Here is a 22101-nt window from a genome sequence, read left to right as displayed (position 1 = left end):
CAAGCGCTTAACTGCTAAGCCATCTCTCCAGCCCTCTAATTTCTTAATATAGGCACTGAAGGCTATAAATTTACCTCTTAGAACTGCCTTCATTGTGTCCCAGAGATTTGGGTATGTTGTGTTCTCATTATCGTTTGACTCTATAAAGTTTTTGACTTCCTTCTTTATTTCTTCATTGATCCACTCATCATTTAGTAGTGTATTGTTTAGTTTCCATGATTTTGTATATGCTCTATAGCCTTTCTCTCTCTCTTTTTTTTTTTTTTGGTTTTTTGAGGTAGGGTCTCACTGTAGCCCAAGCTGACCTGGAATTCACTATGTAGTCTCAGGGTGGCCTCGAACTCACAGCAATCCTCCTACCTCTGCCTCCCACGTGCTGGCGCCACCACGTCCGGCTCAACTTTCTTGCTACTGATTTGTAGTTTAATTCCATTGTGGTCAGATAGAATGCAATGAATTATTTCAATTTTCATGAATTTGTTAAGATTTGCTTTGTGTCCTAATATATGTTCTATTTTAGAGAATGTTCCATGTGCTGCTGAAAAGAATGTATATTCTGCAGCATTTGTATGAAATGCCCTGTAGATATCTGTTAGCTCCATTCTTTCTATGACCTTATTTAGTCCAGATGCCTCTCTGTTTATTTTTTCCCGGGATGACCTGTAAATTGATGAGAGTGGGGTGTTGATCACCCACCACCACTGTGTTTGGTGTTATCTGTGACCTTAGTTCTAATAGTGTTTGTTTGATGAATTTGGGAGCCCCCATGTTAGGTGCAAATATGTTTAGAATTGTAATGTCCTCCTGTTGGAGTGTGCCCTTAATCAATATAAAGTGACCTTCCTTATCTTTCTTGACTAACGTTGGACTGAAGTCTACCTTGTCAGATATTAGGATAGCAACCTCTGCTTGTTTTCTAGGCCCATTCACTTGAAACACCATCTTCCAAACTTTCACCCTAAGATAATGTCTATCCTTTGTAGAAAGGTGAGAGTTCTTGGACACAACAAATTGTAGGACCCTGCTTTTTAACCCTGTCTGCAAACCTATGTCATTTGGTTGGGGCATTGAGGCTGTTGATATTAAGAGATATTATTGAAAGGTGTATATTTATGTTTGCCATTTTGTGTGCGTGTGTGTGATTCCGGTTCTACCTTTGCTGTCTTGTGTTAATTAGTATTTGAGTATTGCTTGTTTTTTCCAGGTTCCTTATATGTGTCCTTTTCCTTTTCTTCAGCAAGGAGGATTCTATCAATTATTTTCTGTAGAGCTGGTTTTGTCTTCAAATACTCCTTTGGCCTGCTTTTGTCATGGAATGTCCTTATTTCTCCATCTATTTGAATGGATAGCTTTGCAGGATAAAGTAACCTTGGTTGACAGTTGTTATCTTTCAGAACTTGGAATATATCACTCCAAGCCCTCCTGGCTTTTAAAATTTGTGTTGAGTAATCTGCTGTAATCCTGATGGGCTTGCCTTTGTAGGTACCTTGATTTTTCTGACTGCTTTCAATATTTTTTCTTTGAATTGTGTGTTTGATAGTTTGATTATAATATGGTGAGGAGAGGTTCTTTCCAGGTTTTGTCTGGCTGGGGTTCTAAAGGCTTCCTGTATCTGCATTTGAACCTCTTTCCCAATTTGGGAGAAGTTTTCTTCTATGATTTTGTTGGGGACGCCTACTATGCCTTTGGAGTGGAATTCTTCTCCTACTATGCCTTGAATTCTTATATTTGGTCTTTTCATAGTGTCCCAAATATCTTGAAATTCCCACTCATACTTTTCTATAAGTTTGTCTTTCTCTTTGTTGGATTGTATTAGATCTGCCACCTGGTCTTCTAGCTTAGATATTCTGTCCTCTCCTTCGTCCATTCTACTCGTGAGATTTTCTAAGGAGTTTTTTATTTCATCAACTGTATTCTTCATTGCTAGTAATTCTGACTAGTTTTTCTTTATTATTTCTATTTCCTTATTTATGTCTTGTATTGCCTTCTTTATTTCATTAAATTGATGTCCTATGTGTTCTTTGATTTCGTCTTTGATTCCTTTGATTTGTTCTTTGACTTCTTTGAACATATTTACTATCATTCTTTCTAAATCTTTCTCAGGCATTTCCTCTAACTCGATCTCACTGGAGGTCATTTCTGATGCATTAATACTTTAGGTGGATTTATATTGTCTTGTTTTTTAGTGTTTCTTGTGTTATAATGTATATATTTTTGCATCTTGGATTAAGTTAATGCTTGGATTTTCTAGCTAGCTGGGCATTATTAGCTGTATCAATTGATTTGATGTTGTATATCTTCAAGGTAGGAGCTTAAGGTGTTAGGTGTGGCTCTAAAACTCTCAGAGTATATACAAAGGTGTTCCTAGGGGTTGAGTTTCCCTGCTATGGGAGTATTCAAGTAGGCTGGGTGGAATAAAATACTGTAGATTCTAAAATTTAACTAAACACTGTACTCATTAAATCAAAAACAGCACCAAGTATTTATGCAAGAGTGGTTATTATAACAACCAGATCCTCTATGAACAAAGAGGTTAAGATTTCTGGTCTGTTGAGGGATCCAAGTCAGTTTGTGACCAAGTGAGACCCTTCCCTGGTGCAATCCCAGTTACGTTTGATGATTTTGGTCTCAGTCAAATTGCTGGCTGGGTTGTTAGGCTGCTATTCTGATTTCTGGAGCTGGGCACTGGCTTTTCCTATGGGGCAAACCAAGCCTGGCAACTGTGGCCCTGAGGATCAGCACCCCCACTGCTTGAACAGCTAGTGCTGCTGCTGAAGTTGCCGCTGCTGGATCTGTCGCCGCTGATGCTAAAGCTGCCACGGCTGGGTCTGTTGCCATTGCTGTTTCTGCTGCTGCTGCTGCTGCTGCTGTAGCTGCCACTGCTGGAGCTGCTGCTGCTGCAGCTGAAGCTACTGCTAGGATCCGCTGCTGCTGGGGCCGCTGTTGCCGGTGCTGGAGCCGCTGATGTTGCTGCGTGACTCTGCTCCTGATTGGGTCCCACTGTTGGCTCAAGTTTGCTTGGCCGTGTCCCAGGACCGTTGCTTTGTTCTCTGGAGCTGGGCTCAGGCGGTGGGGGAGGGAAGGGAGCTGCAGCTGCTTTGGTTCTCTCGCTGTTCCACGTTTTCTACTATCTTGTGATCTGCTCCTCTGTTGTTCACTGCTGCTCTCCCTTCACATTTCTTGAGTTGCAGAGAGCTCTGGTGTGAGTGGAAGCTCCCCTCACCTGGCTTCTCCTGCGACTCGAGCCGAGCCTGGCTGCTTTCTGGTGCACTGCGGCTGCTGCCGCCATTGGCGGACCTGCCAGGGCTGCTTTTGCCAGCCTTTGCGGGCTCTGGATCTCTTCTACTTCTCCACTGCCGTTTCAATTTCCTATACACCTCACTTTTTAGTAAAAGTGTGAATTTTGCTGAGTTTTTTTGGTCTTTTTCCCCCCTAGGCTGCTTTGGCGTGGTACCTACACTGCCATCTTAACCGGAAATCTCTTTTTATGTATTTTATTTATTTGCAAGGACAGAAAGAGTAGAGCAGAGAGAGAGAGAGAAAGAGGAGAGAATGGGCATTGTTGGGCTCCTTCCCGCTCAGGTAGTGCTGAGGGAAGGACCAGGCCTGCTGGTTCCTCTGTAGGGGTTGAGGGGATGATGAGCATCGGACGACCCAGAAACCTCTCCTGGCCACTGGAGAAAAACCCAGAAACCTCTCCTGGCCACCGGAAAAAAACCACACTGAGTCAGGAGTTCTTTCAAAGCAAGCAGGAACTCACTCTATTGTTACAGGCGGGTGTTTATATAATGTTGAGAAGGAAGGCGGAGACTTTAGGGTGGGGTGAGATGTAAGGGCCAATAGCATACCGCGACCTTTGAGATGATTGGTTGTAAGCGCGCATGAACAGTGGACTCTAACTCCCTGTGTGGAAGTGGAAGGCCAGAGGCCATTTGGCCCCCTGGTGAGTTCTAAGTGCCCACAGGCAGGAATTCTAATTTCCTGTGTGGAAGTAGCAGGCCAGAGGCCATTTGGCCCCCAGCTGAGTCATAGCTGGGCGGAGGCAGCTAGGCTCAGGAAGTTCCACTAGACCTCACGTCTGGGCCTCTCAAGGCCCAGCAGGGCATATGCCAGGGCCTCCAGCTGCTGCAAAGGATGTCCAGACACAGGTACCACTTTGTACATCTGGCTTTAAGTGGGTTCTGGGGAATCGATGCTGGGTTGTTAGGCTTTGAAGGCAAGTGTCTTAACCACTGAGCAATCTCTCCATCCCTCATAAGGTTCTTGATCTAACTAACTTACACTCCTCCCCTCCAAAAAAAAAACCATGAGGAAAAAATAGAAAATTGTTGCCACTGAAGAGTTGTTGCCTTCAGCCATCTTGAATGAGTCTGGATTAGACACAGGTTCTAGTCTTGTCAGAACCGACAAGGTGACATCCATGTTTCTGCGAGCCATCCCTAACTACCTACCAGAAGAAAAAGAAAAGGCTACTTTGCTCTTGATTCGTTTCAGTAGCACCTGTTTATGCCTACTCAGGAGGAGAAAGAATTAGCTATTCATTTACCAAGCTGCAGGTTTGCATAACATTTGCTTCAGGTCTTTCAAAAGAGCTAATGTGAGAGTTTGTGATCCACAGTCAAGCTCTGAGCACAGCTCCGAGATCTTGGGCTCAGAGGAAATTGCCTGGGGACTCCAGCATATTATTTCTGGAAACAGAGTGGAAGGTGATGCGTCACTAGGAGAGCATAGGCAAGGTTAGGGGCTTGGAAATTGGAAATTAGAAGGCTTCCGAGGCACACAATACCTACCTCCCAAACTGCCACAGTCCTGAGGAGAAATGGACTGCACTCGGGAGGCAAAGGTAAGAGGATCATGGTGAGTTTGAGGCCACCCTGAGACTACATAGTAAATTCCAGCTCAGCCTGAGCTAGAGTGAGACCCTACCTTGAAAAACCACAAAAGAAAGAAAGGAAAGAAATAGGTAAGAAGGAAGGAAGGAAGGAAAGGTTCAAACTTCCAGGTGTGGTGGCACATGTCTTTAATCCCAGCACTTGGAGGCAGAGGCAGGAGGATCACTGTGAGTTCGAGGCAACCCTGAGACTCCATAGTGAATTCAAGGCCAGCCTGGAGTAAAAAAAAAAAAAAAAAAAAAAAAAAAAAAAACCTACCTCAAATCCCCCCCCTCCAAAAAAAGAAGAAAGGGCTCAAACTTTAGCAAGAGGACTCTCTGGCAGGAATAACTGTAAAGTACCCCTACATACTTGACTCTGGAAAAAGGAAAGCTTGCAATTCTGGGCTGTGACCTAAGGCTCCAAACGAACTGCCCACCCCAGGCAAGAGAGGAATTCTCAGCGGAGGAGTTGTCATTCCAGGAGCTGAGGAAGCGCAGGCCAAATATCAAGCCAGTCAGTGTTCAAATCCTATGCCCACCCAGCTCTTTTCTCTCTACACCGATCCTGTTTCCAACACTGATTGTTCCTCTTAGCAGGCCAGCTTGGCCTCCGCTCAACTCTTGCCCACTGTGGCTTCCTTTGTGTGTATGTGTGTGTGCATGTGGTGGGTGTTTATACTTTTTACTGTGTGTGTGTGTGGAGTTGCACCTTTTGTTTTCTTTCTCTATTTAAATTTATATGTTTATTTAAGTGGGATAAAAGAGGGAGAGAGAGAGAATGGGTGTGCCAGAGCTCCCAGCCACTGCAAATAAACTCCATACATGCGCCACCTTGTGCATCTAGCTTACGTGGGTACTGGGGAGTTGAACCTCGGTTCTCAGGCTTCACAGGCAAGTGCCTTAACCACTAAGCCATCTCTTCAGCCCCCTAAAATGTTTTTTTTTTTTAAATTTTAAATTTTTATTAACATTTTCCATGATTATAAAAAAATATCCCATGGTAATTCCCTCCCTCCCCCCCCCGACATTTTCCCCTTTGAAATTAAAATGTTTTTTAAAAGAAAGAAAACAAGGGCACTTGCCTGTGAAGCCTAAGAACTCATGTTCTACTCTCCAGGTCCCACATAAGCCAGATACACAGTAATGCAAACATGCAAGGTCACACATGCGCACAAGGGGGCACATGCATCTGGAGTTTGAATGCAGTGGATGAAGGCCCAGCACGCCAATTTTCTCTCTCTTGATCTCTTGCATAAAAATAGGCCAGTCTATTGGGCTTGCCTCAGAAACATTTTTATTTATTTTTAATTATTTTATGTATTTGTTTGAGATAGAGAGAGAGAGAATGGGGGCACCAAGGCCTCCAGCCACTGCAAACAAACTCCAGACACATGCCCCACCTTGTGCATCTGGCTTATGTGGGTCCTGGGGAATTGAACCTGGATCCTTTGGCTTTACAGGCAAGTACTTTGACTGCTAAGCCATCCCTCCAGCCCTTGTTTTATTTTTGAGTACAAAGAGACAGAGAGAAGAGAGAGAGAGAGAATGAGAATGGGCACACCAGGGCCTCTAGACACTGCAAATGAACTGCACATGATGCAAGTGAACTCCAGACGCATGCACCATTTTGTGTATCTGGTTTTATGTGGGTACTGGGGAATTGAACCCAAGTTATTAGGTTTTAGTCAAGTACCATAACCACAGAGCCATTTCTCCAGCCCCACTTTTCCCCCTGTGTATCATTCAGCTTTCCTTCTTTTTACTCTTTCCTTCTCCATCTCCTGTCCCAAAGAACATAGTCTTTTCTGGATTGCAAAATCTCTGAGCCTTAGCCACCTGAGCGGTGGAACATTCCATGTTAATATTAATACTCCACATTAGCTGTCAGCATACTGTTGCCTCTCTCTCTTCAGTCAATCTTCTCCCATTCATTTTTTTCTCTTTTGCTGCTACAATCCCACTGTCTATTCTTGTACCTCTCCTTTATTTTCTCTATATTAACTCAATACTATTTGTTCTACTGTGTTTTTCCTTCTTATTTTATCCCCTCACAAACTGTCAATAACTAATATACTATACTCCTGACAATGACTGGCATTTAAGATGTGACTATATTACAATAGACTATCACTAGTTTTTGTGGGCCTGTCCCAAGGCAGTGTGTTGGTATGAACAGTACCCTACTCAAAGTGGGGGGCTAGAGAGAAAGAGAGCCTGGTTCCCTAAACACCAGGCTAACTGAAAAAATTGATACCTCAACTCTACTATGACAGTCTCTTCTGAATATAGAAAACACCTCTACTGAAGAAGGAAGGTGACATAAATTAAATGTATAAATGTAGTGGTGCATGCCTTTAATCCCAGCATTTGGGAGGCAGAGGTAAGAGGATCTCTGTGAGTTTGAGGCCAGCCCGAGACTACCTAGTAAATTCCAGGTCTGCCTGGGTCAGAGTGAGACCCTACCTCAGGGGTGGGGGGGAGGAAGAACTCAGAGGCTGGGGAGATTGCTCAGTGGTTAAAGACACTTGCTTGCAAAGTCTGATGGCCTGAGCACCCCAGTACCCACGTAAAGCCAGATGCACAAAGTGGCGCATGTGTCTGGAGTTCATTTGCAGTGGCAGGAGACCCTGGCATGTCCATGTTCACCCTCTCTCTCTCTCAAATAAATAAATAAAAATATTTTTTAAACATCCAACCCTTGGGGGCTGGAGGGATAGCTTAGCAGTTAAAGTGTTTGCCTGCAAAACCAAAGGACCCAGGTTTGATTCCCAGGACCCACGTTAGCCAGATGCACAAGAGGGCACACATGTCTTGAGATCGTTTGCCGTGTCTGGAGGCCCTGGTGTGCCCATTTTCTCTCTGTCAAATAAATAAATAAATGAGTAAATAAAAATATTTTTAAAAAGCTAACCCTTGATCCAACCTCTTATGTGAAGGTTCCAGCACAAACAGCCCAACTAATATGAAAACTGAAGACATGTCTCCTCTGAAGCCTATTAGCCCTAGGCTGATGCCCCTGATGACAGACTTAGATGAAATCCCAGACAAAGAATTCAGAAGAATGAAAATAAATATTTGCAAAGAGATGACAGAATTCACAGAGAACACAAAAATCAGCTGAATAAAACAAGAAAGTCAAAGGAAGAGATGGAGCTGAAATTCTATAAGAATCTGTAGAAAAAACTGAAATGATGTTGAAATAAAAAATAAAAGTAAATGAAATAAATAAATAAATAAAGTACATAAAGTGGGTTGGAGAGATGGCTTAGTGGTTAAGGTGTTTGCCTGCAAAGCCTAAGGACCTGAGTTCAATTCTCCAAGACCCATGTAAAGGTAGATGCACAAGGTGACACATGCATCTGGAGTTCATTTGCAGTGGCTAGAGGCCTTGGCATGCCCATTCTCTTTCCCTCATAAATGAATATATAAAATGTTTTTAAAAGTACAGAGATATGGAGAGATTTCCCAGTGGTTAAGGCACTTGCCTGTAAAGCCTAATGACCTGGGTTCAGTTCCACAGTATCCATGTAAAGCCAGATGTAAAAAGTGGTTGGAGGCCTGATGGGCCATTCTCTCTCTCTCTCTCTGCTTGAAAATAAACAAATAAAAAGATTTTAAAAAGAGGACATTACAGTTCTAAATATGTATGCACCAAACACAGGTGCATCTAATTTTATAAAATAAATACTACTAGATATAAACTCAGAGATTAACCCCAACACCATAATAGTGGGTGACTTCAATAGTCTACTCTTAACAACAGAGAGGACATCTTGACAGAAAAATAAACAGAGCAACCTTGGAGTTAAATGACATCATAGATGAAATAGGTCTAACAGACATTTACAGAACATTCTACCCAAACACAACAGAACACACATTCTTCTCAGCAGCCCACGAAACTTTCCCTAAAATAGATCACATTTTTGGACACAAAGCAAGTCTCAAGAAATGTAAGAAAATTGAAATTGCTTCTTGTATTCATTCTATCTGACCATAGTGGAATAAAGCTAGAAATCAATAGCAAGAGAAATTATCGAAAACACATAAACTTGTGGAGATTAAACAACACACTTTTGGATAATAACTGAGTCACTGAAGAAATCAACAAGGAAATTTAGAAATTTCTAGAACTGAATGCAAGTGAGACCCCAACATAACAAAACCTATGGGACACAATGAAGGCAGTGCTGAGATGGAAGTTTAGAGCTCTAAGTGCCCACATTAAATCATCATCGTGTGAATCCTGTCTCCATCTCTGGTTTCCAGCTGGGCATGGTGCTGGGAGAGGTGTGCAGAAGCCACCAGTATACTGTGTCCTGACACCCAGATTCGGTGATGGACATTGACTCGAGAGGAAAGCAATGCATCTTCAATATTTAATGTTGTGTTTTGATACAGGGTCTCATGTAGCATAGGCTGGATTAGAACTCACTATGCCTGGATCATGACTGTGGTGGTTTGATTCAGGTGTCCCCCATAAACTTAGGTGTTGTGAATGCTAGCTCCCCAGCTGATAGATATTTGGGAATTAATGCCTCCTGGAGGGAGTGTATTGTTGGGGGCGGGCTTATGGGCTTTAAAGCCAGTTTCCCCTTGCCAGTGTTTGGCATACCCTCCTGTTGCTGTGTTCCACCTTAAGTTGGCCAGGGGGTGATGTCCACCCTTTGTTCATGCCATCGTTTTCCCCTGCCATCGTGGAGCTTCCCCTTGAGCCTGTAAGCCAAATAAACCTCTTTTTCCCAGAAGCTGCTCTTGGTTGGGTGATTTCTACCAGCAATGCGAACCGGACTGCAACAATGACCTTGAACTTCTCCTGATTCTCCTGCTTTCACTTTCCAAGGGCTAGCATTACAGGAGCACACCACTAACACTCAGTCTTTGCTGTGCTGGGGGTGGAACCCAGGGCTTCCTGCATGCTAGGCAAGCACTTTATCAACTGATAGCCCCTCAGCTTTAGTTTTTAGTAGTTTATTTATTTTTCAATATTTATTTATTCAATGTTTATTTTTTTGAGAGAGATAAACATTTAAAATAAACATTTAAAAAATTTAAAAAGTAAGTTTTATTTATTCAAGTGAGAGAGAGAGAGAGAGAGAGAGAGAATGGGTATGCCAGGGCCTCCAGCCGCTGCAAATGAACTCCAGATGAATGTGCCATCTTGTGCATCTGGCTTATGTGGGTCCTGGGGAATCAAACCAGGGTCCTTTGGCTTTGCAGGCAAACGCCTTAACTGCTAAGCCATCCCTCCAGCCCTTACATTATTTTAAAAAGATGTTGAGAAAGGTGGACTTAAAAAATTATTTATTTGAGAGAGAGAGAGAGAGAAAGAAAGAGAGAGAGAGAGAGAGAATGAGAATGAATGGGCATGCCAGGGCCTCCAGCCACTGCAAACGAGCTCCAGATGCATGCACTACCTTGTGCATCTGGCTTACATGGGTCCTGGGGGATCGAGCCTCGAACTGGGGTCCTTAGGCTTCACAGGCAAGCACTTAACATCTCTCTAGGCCGAGAAAAGTGGGCTTTTAGACTAAAGCCTGTAGTGGCCAACATACTCAACAACAGGGCTTCCTGCCACTGCAAGTAACTCCAGATACATGTACCACTTTGTGCAACTGGCTTTATGTAGGGATTGGGGAATTGAACCCAGGGCATTCAGGCTTTGCTAGCAAGCACCTTTAATGGCTGAGCCATCTCTCCAGCCCCTTTAATAAAAATTTCTAAGATTTTAAATGATGGCTATATTTAACATCCAATTCTTGGAATTCCTAAAAATTTCTTCATTATGTAGTTTACTTGAGCCAGTGCAAGTGGGTCCAAGTCATTACTGACCCTTGCAGGGCTTAACGACAAAAAAACCCAAAAGGTCACATTTTCTTTGGAGGTATTTAAACTTCTTTGAAGTCTCTATGCCAACCTGCAAAATAACTACTCACCCTCCTACCCATTCATCTTTAATTCCTCAGTTTTTACTGAACACCTGCTGAGACCTGGAAATGTTGACATGAACAAGAGGAGCTTGGGATAGACTAGCAAGTAGCTGACTGACTACAGGGAGGGAATAGTGAGAACTGTGACAATAAAGATGTTAAGAAGGGGCTGGAGAGATGGCTTAGCAGTAAAGGTGCTTGCTAGCAAAGCCAAAGGACCCAGGTTCAGTTCCCCAGTACCTACATAAAGCCAGACGCACAAGGTGAGGGCATACATCTGGAGTTCATTTGCATTGGCTAGAAGCCCTGATGCACCCATTCTCTCCATCCACCCCCCACCTCTTTCTCTCTCTCAAATAAATAAACACTTAAAAAATTGGAAAAGATGTTGAGAAAGGTGGATTTTTAGATTGAAATCCATAGTGGCCGACATGCTCAACCCTCTGGTCTTTCCACAAGAGGTTTGACCTTAAGAGATCTAGGGACAATGGATCTTCTTCCCCTGTTTGACTCTCTTCCTTCAGTCTCTGGGGCATTGCTGTCACCTGGCTCTCCTAACTTGTGGAATGCTCCTCCTCCATCTCCCTGTCTGTTCTCCACCTCCACGACCCCCAGACCCTGCAGGGTTCCTGGTTCCAGTGTGTGAACTCCTCCTCGTCCCTGTCTTGTTGGCCCAGTGGTGATGCGTCTAGCAGCAGGGTTATGAATGTTCTCATCATCTTTAACCCCTCCCTGAAGCTTCCGGTGCCCGCTGAGCTGTCCTGCTGGGTGGTGAGCAACATGCCACACTTTGTGTGCCCAAAGCCTCTGTCTTCTAAAACATGTTCCTCTTCCATCTTCTCCTTCCCAGGAAATGCTGAGGGGCTTTGTTGCCAGGACAAAGCAGCTTAAGGGAGGAAAGGTTTGATTTTCAGGCTTATGAATCCCAGGGAAAGTTTCAACATAGTGGAGGAAGCTGGCTATAGCAGACAGGGAAAAACCAGTACCAGCAAGGACAAACAGCCAGAGCTCAAAACTGGCTCTCAGCACACCTTTGAGCTGGACTCAGGACCAGTCCCCAGTGACATACCTCTTCCACTTCATGTACCTGGCATTACATGGGTCCTGGGGAATCGAACTCTGGTTGTTAGGCTTTGCAGGCAAGTACTTTTAACTGCTGAGCCATCTCTCCAGCCTGACATACCTCTTCCAGCTGGAGACCTAAGTAGCAAGTTCAATCTTAATAGAAATGCCTCATGTTATGAGAGATGTACGTCCACATTTAAACCACCACAGGCTCAAAATGCATAAATCATTCAGACTTCTTTTAACTTCTCAAATCTAATCCATTGGTTATGACTGTTCCCCAGCAAGTGTATTTAAAAATTATTTTTAAATAAAAAATTTATTTAAAATGTACATAATATCCACCCACTACCTCCTTTACCCCTTTCTCCTTGCCTCCTCTTCTTTCCAATTATTCATTTTTCTATTCCTGTGTTGATTTCTCCTCCTCTGTCATCCATGACAACAGCCATTATGAGGTCAGGAAGGCAATGATCACAAAGGTCTTCCAAAACCCTCTTCCCCATCCTTTGGCTCTTACTTTTTTTTTTTTCCATTTGAAAATGATTTATTTTTACCCCTCAGAAAACACAGGAAGTTAGGGGAATACACTTTACAACCCCTATTAATTTTCAGTTGGTCCCAACCCTTCTGGAACAGCTGTCAAAAACACTAGCTGCTCTACCAGAATAAAGATGTTCACCAGCTAATGTGCACGCACCCACCGGAGGACTTTCCCTGAGAGAAGTGTAAGAGAACAGCTGCTGACAGAGCCATCTTCACAAGCAGCCCCCCAACTCTGGAGGGAGTGCAAGTCGACCCTCAGACTTTGTGTGTCTTCTCCCTATTAACCACCTTCCACAAGCCAGTTGGGCTCGCTAAGACAACAAACAAGAGCCTGGATTTCAGCAGTCACTCACGCCTAGCAAGCTGGGAGGTGGGCTCCTACTAAACACCGATTTGTATCTCTGCGCTTATTTCTACACTGGATATGCAGAGAACAGGGCCTTTTAGTCACCGTAAACAGTTCTAGGACTTTGAAACTACATAACGTGCTTTTAGATCTTGACAAGACAAACATGGTGTAAATACGTGGTTTATGGTTAATAACCATGAACACATAAGAACAACTGGCTCTCGCAAGACGACAGGATGGCTCTGCAATGGCAGTTCTTCCCCATTACATTCCTCGTCAGGCTTATTTCATCTGCAGTCCACACTAAAGGTCAGGTTCTGAAGCTGCAGCTTTCAAAGGACAACAGTTCAATCAAGGTTGTCTTCAATTTACCAGTAGCTTTTATATAGTGAGGCTTAAGAGAGCCCACCTTTCTCTAAATTTCAGTAAGCACATTCAAACTTTAGGGAAAGTCACCTAAGAGGCAGCTCCTACTTCTGAAAATTCCTAAGGGCACGTGAAGCAGAGACAGGATAAATCAACACCTGAAGGTGCCGACTCGAGGGTCAGTTCCTCCCAGCCCCAGGGCTGCTCCTGTCATGGCACCCATGGAGGAGGAGGTGTTACTGGCTCCTAAAGGCTCTTACTTTTTTTATGCCACCTCTTCCCCAGTGGCCTCCGAGCCTTGGAGGTTGTGATAGAGATGTCTTGTTTTGTATTGAACACTCCACTGTCACTTTTTCTCAACACATTGATGTGTATTGAATCTTCCCACTAGCCACTGCCACCTGAAAAGAGAAGCTTCTGTAACCAAAAGTGGGAGCAACACTAATATATGGGCCTTTATTTTTATGTTCATTTATTTATTAGAGAGAGAGGAGAGAGAGAGAAAGAGAATGGGCACACCAGAGCCTCTAGCCACTGCAAAGGAACTCTAAACGCACGTGTCACCTTGTGCATCTATCTGGTTTATGTGAGTTCTGGGGAGCCGAACCTAGGTCCTTAGGCTTCACAGGCATGTGCCTTAACCACTAAGCAATCTCTCCAGCCCTGTGTGAGCTTTTATAAACATAAGTATTAGAGAGAAATTTGGCGGGTATAATATATAACATCTTTAGTTTTGCTTATCCCTGTTCCCATCCCCTCCTCTCTGTTGATAACAATTTTGGAGTCTGTCTAAAACATATCCAAGATGAAACCATACATTTTACCACTTCTGCCATCTTTGCCATGGACCAAACTACCATCTTTCACCTGTATTATACACTAGCCTAATAAATCCCCCAGCTTCCATTCATCCACCACCATCCGTCTCCCAACATATACCTCTAGTCCATTCTCAGCTTGGTCTCAGTGTTGGAAGATCAGTTGGATCACTTCATTTTCCTCACAGGACCATTGTGCACATAGCAAATAATCCACTTTTTGTTATTTGTTATCACCACACTTAAATTTAAAGGCTATCTATTCTTCGATGTGATTTCTCAGTTTTCATGGATTCTCAAAGATGAACAGTTTGTGCTGAGACCTTGACCCCCTGGCTGTGGAGGTAGTTTAGAGAGACTTCAGAACAGAGGAGATGCTTGGCTGTGGTGCAAACAATGGCCTCCGAAGAGCCATTGTAGCCACTGAGGTGAATCTCATTCTTTAGTTGAGAAAGTGGAAAAAATTCCGCAATCTAGCAAAAGGAAATGGAAAGTTTCTTTATCTTTTTCTTCTTAGCAAACATTTATGTAATATGTGTGCCCCTCCCTCTGCTCAGTTTTAAAAAAATTGAGGTATAAATTATATGCAGTGAGATCTACCTATTTTAGGGTGTAGGTGTGTGAATTTTTTATAGGAGAGATTTTAAAATTATCTTAATTTTTTTGTTTAGTTTTTAAAAATTGGGTCTTACTCTTCTGTCCTCTGGTTTCTTTGATGAACCACAAACACCAATTTAAAGAGCAAAATTATTCTATGCCTTAAAGTGTTTTAATCAATAGGAGGGACGATTTACAAATTAACAAAGTCATCATTTGCTCACAATGGCTTCATTCAAAAAAAATTTTTTTTGGGGGGGGTTTCAAGGTAGGCTCTTGTTGTTTAGTCCAGGCTGACCTGGAATTCACTATGGAGTCTCAGGCTGGCCTTGAACTCATGGTGATCCTCCTACCTCTGCCTCCTGAGTGCTGGGATTAGAAGCATGCACCACCATGCCCAGACTCTTTCTCTTTTTCTCTTTCCTATCTCTCTGCTAATAAATAAAAATATTTTTTAAAGAGTGGAAACTGGGGATAAAGAGTCAGAATGGTTAAAAGTACTTGTTTGAGCTGGGTGTGGTGGCTCATACCTTTAATCCCAGTACTCGGGAGGCAGAGGTAGGAAGATTGCTGTGAGTTCAAGGCCACCCCGAGACTCCATAGTGAGTTCCAGATCAGCCTGGTCTAGAGTGAGACCCTCCCTCAAACAACAACAACAACAATGAAAAGTACTTGCTTGAGAGCTGGAGAAGTTGCTTAGTAATTAAGGCGCTTGCCTGAATCCATGTTCAACTCTCCAGGTCCCACAAAAGCCAGACACACAAGGTGATGTAAATGTGCAAGGTTGCACATGTGCACAAGGTGGCGCATGCATCTGGAGTTCAATTGTAGTGGCTGAAGGCCCTGGCATACCAATTCTCTCTTTCATAAAAAAAAGTACTTGCCTGAAAGCCTGCCAACCTGAGTTTGACCCTCCTCAATGCTCATGTAAAACCAGATGCAAAAGGTTTCATACATCTGTAATCCCAACATACCTGCAGTATGGGAGATGGATCCACAAACTCAGAAATAGCAGGAGCAAAAGAAGGTAACAAAGCAACACCTTGAGGCTGTCCTCTGACCACAAGCGTACAGTGGCATGTGCACCCCCCCCCCACATACACTTACACACACATATACAAGTACACATAAATTAATAAAAGCTAGGGCTGGAGAGATGGCTTAGTGGTTAAGCACTTGCCTCTGAAGCCTAAGGACCCCGGTTCGAGGCTCGATTCCCCAGGACCCATGTAAGCCAGATGCACAAGGGGACGCGCGCGTCTGGAGATCGTTTGCAGTGGCTGGAGGCCCTGGCGTGCCCACTCTGCTCTCTCTCTCTCTCTCTCTCTCTGCCTCTTGCTCTCAAATAAATAAATAAATAAAAATAAATAAAGAAAAATAAAAGCTAGAACCATATATATATGTATATGCATATACATATATATGGAGATTCTATCTATCTATCTATCTGTCTTCCATTTTTACAAAGGCCAGTTCTAAGAGAACAATTAGTAGATATGCAGGCATGAAGCTAGAAAATAAAACATGTAAGCTTCTGACTTAAAATTTTATTTATTTATTTGCTGGGGACGGGGTGCAGAATGGGCATACCAGAATCTCTAGCCACTGCAAAAGAACTCCAGATGCATGCACCACTATGTATATTCAGATATATGTGGGTACTGGGGAATCAAACCTGGGTTGTTAGGTTTTGCAGGTAAGTCCCTTAACTGCTGAGCCATCTCTCTAGTCCAGCTCTCCACTTTTAATATGCCCCCCCCCTCAGTGTTTGACAGGGAGAGAGCATTCTAATGTCCCATCTTTGGAACCTGTGCCCTTGGAGGAATATTTTTTTTTCTTTTGGGAGGGGGTATTTAATACACCAAGCAGCTGTTTGTTTTTGAGACAGGATTTCTCTCTCTCTCTCTCTCTATGTAATCCAGGCTGGCCTCACACTCATGCTCCTCCTGCCTTTGTCTCCTAAATGTTTGGATTATAGTTGATTATAGGCACGAACCACCATGCCTAATCTAGTTTTTAAAATATATATATACACACATACATATAGATTTAAAAAAAAATTGTGAGGATAGAGAATGGGCATGCCAGGGCCTCTTGCCAGTGCAAAGGAACTCCAGACGCATGTGCCACCCTGTGCATCTGGCTTTGCATGGGTACCAGGGAATCAAACCAGTTCTGCAGGCTTTTCAAACAAGCACCTTTAACCACTGAGCAGCCCTGCCAAAGTAGTTTTTAAGGTGACACATTGTCACTTTGGGTACTTGAGCTCCTAAATGAACTCCTAGCTAAAAACTCAGGTTTATTAATAACTTGTGATTTCTGGTAAAATTATTCATTTGTAGGCATTTTTTTCACACTCAAAAAATGAACAAAATGTAAAGAAATTCACTTAGCATCTAATCCTGTGGTTTATCGATTGTAGCAAAGAGATAGGGTGCCAGCCCCTCCTGCCCTTGTTCTTACCCTTATTCTGCATTTGTGAACTGTAAGTGTGGGCTGGAAATGGACAATGTCTGCTCCTGAATCCTACTCACTTGTGAGTGGTCAGACCCTGGCCATCGACTTGAGGTCCTCAAGGAGGGGTAGAGTCATGGCAGGAACTCTGAATCCACTCCAACCTCCAATCCTTTGCCTGTCAAATAAACAATGGCTCATTTTCTAGTTCACTTCACTGGGGCTTTGACCAATCCCCAGCCTCAAGGAACCATCTCACTTCAAAGCCTCACCAAAATCTACCCTAGCTTTGGGTCACCAGAGCTACAGGTATTCTCTGCCTAAGAACCCCTGGCTGAGGGGGTCAGACAAGAACTGAAAACCAGCCCTAGCCCACACCTCCACTAGGTTGAGTCAGCCCTGCCTGGCACGGCACCATTTTCCAGAGCAGGCAGTAGTAGGACTGTAGGCATTGTGTATGTTTGTGACCAACAGATATTAACAAATACCTATCAGACCACAGGTGTCCAGGTGCCATTTGTTTTTGTTATCAGAAAATGTCATTTTCTTTAAAAAAAATTTATTTTCTTTTAAAATTATTTATTTATTTGAGAGTGACAGATACAGAGAGAAAGACAGACAGAGGAAGAGAGAGAGAATGGGCGCGCCAGGGCTTCCAGCCTCTGCAAACAAACTCCAGACGCGTGCGCCCCCTTGTGCATCTGGCTAACGTGGGACCTGGGGAACCGAGCCTCGAACCGGGGTCCTTAGGCTTCACAGGCAAGCGCTTAACCGCTAAGCCATCTCTCCAGCCCTAAAAAAAATTATTTTTGAGATAAGGTCTCACTAGCCCAAGCTGACCTGGAATTCACTATGTAAGTCTCAGTGTATAATTTTTTTATGTTTTTTTAAAATTTTTATTAACATTTTCCATGATTATAAAATATATCCCATGGTAATTCCCTCCCTCCCCACCCCCACACTTTCCCATTTGAAATTCCATTCTCCATCATATTACCTCCCCATTACAATCATTGTAATTACATATATACAATATCAACCTCAGTGTATAATTTTTTTTAAATACATAGATTTTATTATTTATTTAAGAGAGAGGCAGATAGACAGAGAAATAGGCATACCAGGGCCTCTAGCCATTGTAAATGAACTCCAGACACACGTACCACCTTGTGCATATGGCTTTACATGGGTACTAAGGAATCGAACTCAGGTCTTAGGCTTTGCAGGCAAGTGGCTTAGCATCTGAGCCATCTCTCCAGCCCTCTAGAAATATTTTTATCTATCTATAAGGAGAGAGAGAGAGAGAGAGAGAGAGAGAGAGAATTTGGATGCACGAGGGCCCCTTGCCTGTGCAAATGAACTCCAGATGTATATGTCTCTTTGTGCATCTGGTTTTATGTGAGCATTGGGGAATCAAACCCATGCTGGCAGGCTTTGTAAGCAAATGCCTTTAGGCCCAAAACAGTTGTAAAATCCTTAGCCAATCAGGGCTCTCTCTCTCTCTCTCTCTCTCTCTCTCTCTCTCTCTCTCTCTCTCTCTCTCTCTGTGGTATCACAAAGATCTCCCCTTTCTTGGGTCCCAGTGAATCATCTCCAAACATGATCATCATGGCTCCCTCCACAACATACCTTGCTTTTGCATAGCAAGCTATATTTATGTTAAAAGAATAAAAACAATAGAATTTCATTGTTTCTCACGATTTGTGGCTCAGATGGAACTTTTGGCACCGCATGGTCTAAAATGGCATCACTTGCATATCTCCTGTTCAACCCAATGTCAACTGGAGCCAAGGGGATTCGTGGTCACATATCTTTGCTGGGGTTTCTTAACATGGTGACTGCCTCCAGCTTCCCAAGGACAGTGTGTGAGCAGTTTGTGCAGCCTCTCACATGCACTGTTCACTGATGTCCCACTGGCAAAATGAGCAGCAAGCCTATCCCAGGGTCAGAGTGGGATGGCATAGCCAAAGGTCATGGGTGGGAATTGTGGCCTTGATTACAAATTAAATACTCATTTATTTTACTTTATTTTATTTATTTTTTGAGGTAGGGTCTCACTCTAAATTGACCTGGAACTCACTATGTAGTCTCAGGGTGGCCTCAAACTCACAGCAATCCTCTTACTTCTCCCTCCTGGGTGCTGGGATTAAAGATGTGTGCCACCACACCCAACTCACTTATTTTATATTTCCAAGTTTATTTATTTACAAGGAGAGACAGCAAGAAAAGGAATGAGCATGTCAGTGCCTCTTACATCTGCAATTTGACCTCCAGATGTATGGGGATTTGAACCTGGGCAGTCAGGCTTTGCAAGCAAGCACCTTTAACTGTTGAGTCATCTCTCCAGCCCTTGTTCAGTTCTTTCTCAGCAGTGGGAGTTCAGGGACTCAGTGGCCCATCCGAGCTGACATCCTCGAGGAAGGACTGAATCCCTCAGGATCAAATGCCCCCAGGGACATGACTTTGAAGGCACTTTCTTCCTCTGCAAGGGGAGGAAGGCAGCTGGCTGACCATGAGCCTGTGTGACTGGCGTAGCTCGGCCTGGTAGAGCAGAATCCCTCAGCGGGTGCTGCAGGAGGGGTCAGCTGGATCTGTAAACCAATTTCAGCCCACAGCAAGGAGGGATTGGCACACTGCCCTCCACATCCTCAAAAGTGATACAAATAGCTTTGGAAAAGCATTAAGGAAATTCCAAAGAGGGCTGAAGAGATGGCTCAGCAGCTAAAGGTGCTTGTTTGCAAAGCCTGAAAACCTGGGTTTGATTCCCAGTACCCCCATAAAGCCAGATGCATAAAGTGGAGCAGACTTCTGGAATTTGCAGTGGCTGGTGGCCCTGGCATGCCCATACTCTCTCTCTTTCTCTTGCTGTCTGGTTCTCTCTGTCTCTCAAATAAATAAATAAATAATAAAAATTTAAAAAGAAAATTCCAAGGATAACCTTAGTGATAGAATGAAAACGAATATTAATGATTCAAAATAGCAATTAAAACCATCATGATCTTTTCCAGATCTTCCAAATTATATCTATATATACTCTCCTTTCTGAAGAGAGTGTATTTTCAAACTTTTATATTTCCCCTGACAAAGCAAAATAGCAATTAAAGACTGTTTCGCTTCAGATCGACTCTTTCCAACATTTTATCTTTTATTTTTTCCATTTGAAGAGAATCTATTTTTAATTTTTGTCCCCTTTGATGATCCGTGGGAGCGCTCTGAGTTCCCCTTCCGACTTGCCTGTCATGACTCTGATTCGCATTCCATATGGAGTGGAAACAATCGGCCCGCCTCGCGCAAGCCCCGTGCGCTTCTGGGAGCTGTATTGTTTACATGCCTCACGTTTCCATGTGGAAATTCTTGCACTTGGCTTAGATAATGATCTGACAGGCTCCAATTTTGTAAACACAGAGCCTTCGGTTATCAGACGGGCACATCCTGCTTAGCAGGCTTTCAGGATGAAGTAATGTACTCTAATTTTGCATAGAATTTTTTTAAAAAAAGCCTTTTTCTTTTTTTTTTTTTTTTTTTTTTGAGGCAGGGTCTTGCTGTAGCCAAGGCTGACCTGGAATTCACTATGTAGTCTCAGGCTGGACTCAAACTCACCATGATTCTCCTACCTCAGCCTCCGGAGTACGGGGATTAGTGCCACGTGCCACCATGCCCAGCCAGAATAGACTTTGAGAAGCATACCGCATCTGTTTTCTCTTGTCTGTTTCGGACAGACCTCTGATTTTGTCCAGGGATACCTCCACTATCGTTCACATCTTCAGTTCAGAGAGGCTGGCCCTGCCTCCAACTGGAGTAAGGGCTCAGTGGGTCTATGGGTAAGGAGTTTTACTTATTGTCACAGAGAGGAGTTCAGGAATCCAGACCTTGGATAAGTAATGGGTGGTAACTGATTTCGTTCAGGAGTAGACATGTGACCATTCTAGTCAATGAAATGAAATGGCATGTTTTTGAAGGAATTTCAGGTAAGTGGGTTCTTATCTTTAAGGGTGATGTCAGGGGGCTGGAGAGATGGCTCAGCAGTTGAAGGCTAATGCCTTTACTTTAATGCAAAGCCTAATGACCTGGGTTGGATTCCCCAGTACCCACAGAAAGCCAGGTGCACAAAGTGGTGCATGCATCTGGAGTTCATTTGCAGTGGCTGCAGGGCTGGTGTGCCCATTCTTTCTCTCTGTCTCTTTCTCTGCTTAAAAATAAATACGTATTTTTTAAAAGCATGATTCACTAAGTAGGATGGTATCTCTTCCTTTGGATGTTGTTGTGGACAGATGTTAAGACCAGAAAGCCTTACAGTCACCTTGCTGTCAGCCTGAGAATGTGGCCAACCCACAAAAGAGGGAGGTACAAGAAAACCACAGTGAAGCAGAGGGGAAGGCTGGTGGATCCACATGTTTCCTGAGCCCAGCTCCTGGACACTTTCAGTTACATAAACCAAGAAATTGCTTTGCTGTGTAAGGCAGCAGCATGTCTGTCACTCACAGACAAAAGCATCATTGCTAACATAGACAATCTTACCAAAGAAATGTGAATCACAAAATGAAAACTCAGTTGGCCTCCAAAGCTATCATTACTAATGTGTTTATTAAATGCCTCTGTTCAGTCTCTGTTGGTGCTTTATTACTTTCAGTTCACAGAATCTTTTTAAAACAACTTATTCTATTTTACCCTATTTTATTTATTTGAGAGAGAGAGGGAAAGAGAGCTAGAGACATATAAAGAGAGAATGGGGGCTTTAGGGCTGCTAGCCACAGCAAATTCCAGATGCATGTGGCCCCTTGTGCATCTGGTTGACATGGGTATTGGAGACTTGGACCTGTATCCTTAGGCTGCTTCTCAGCTAGGCTCCTTAACCACTAAACCATCTCTCTAGCCCCAGTTAACAACACCTTGAATTTTGTTTATTCATTAATTTGCACATGTGTGTGTATTGGTGGGCCAGGGCTTCTTGCAAACAAACTCCAGACACTTGTGCTACATTTTTTTTTTTTTTTTTTTGTATTTTTGAGGTAGGGTCTTGATTTAGTCCAGGCTGGAGTTCACTATGTAGTCTCAGGCTCTCCTCAAACTCACAATAATCCTCCTACCTCTACTTCCAGGGTG

Source organism: Jaculus jaculus, chromosome 16 (genome assembly GCF_020740685.1).
Source record: "Jaculus jaculus isolate mJacJac1 chromosome 16, mJacJac1.mat.Y.cur, whole genome shotgun sequence".
NCBI classification, from domain to species: Eukaryota; Metazoa; Chordata; class Mammalia; order Rodentia; family Dipodidae; genus Jaculus; species Jaculus jaculus.
Note: the sequence above shows the minus strand (reverse complement) of the source record.